This window comes from Loxodonta africana, unplaced genomic scaffold, assembly GCF_030014295.1.
Source record: "Loxodonta africana isolate mLoxAfr1 unplaced genomic scaffold, mLoxAfr1.hap2 scaffold_101, whole genome shotgun sequence".
NCBI lineage: Eukaryota > Metazoa > Chordata > Mammalia > Proboscidea > Elephantidae > Loxodonta > Loxodonta africana.
Genome location: NW_026974870.1, coordinates 686,798 through 687,500, shown reverse-complemented (window position 1 = coordinate 687,500; position 703 = coordinate 686,798).

Genomic DNA, 703 nt, shown 5'->3' with positions numbered 1-703 from the left:
CTCACCGGAGCCAGGCTCCGGCGAGCGCGCGGGGCCTCGCGGGTACGCGCCGCGCACACCCGAGGCTTGCCTGGGCACCTAAAAGCCCAACACACCCCCCGGTCTCCCTCTGTAGAGGGGTCCGCGCTCTAGGGCGGCCCGCGGGGGGGAGGAGGTACGACAGAGCCTAACAACGGACCGCCGGGGCCCAGCCGCGGCTACGCAGCCTGGGCCCCCACCTCGCAAGGGCGACTTCCCTCGGCACCGGCGGAAGCAACACGCGGGCCCTCCTCCTTCCGCTCTCGCTTGCCTCACGCGGGTCTCGGCAGGCACCGGGGCGGGCACGCACGCGCGCACCCCTCTCTCACCCCCGCCTTCTCGGGATCAGGCACGGCACCCTCCCGCGAGGCGTGCGTGCTCTAAAGGTCTTACCCCGCTCGACCCCCCTTCTTTTTTTTTTTTTTTTTTTTCCTCCACATCATTTCTCTCCCTCTCGGCCGCACTCCTGTTTTTTATTTCTCTCGGCTCGAGGGGCGCACGCCCACACGCGTGAGCGGTGACCGGAAGGGTGGGCTGGGAACGGGGAAACGGCACCGCCACCCGGCCTCAGGCACCTGAGGGACGGCCTGGAGCGTTCCAGGGGCACCGCCAAAGGGCCACTCGAGGCGCACCGGCACCACCTGGGTGGGGCGCGCGGGTGCGCCTGACCAGAGAGCCCCCCCGC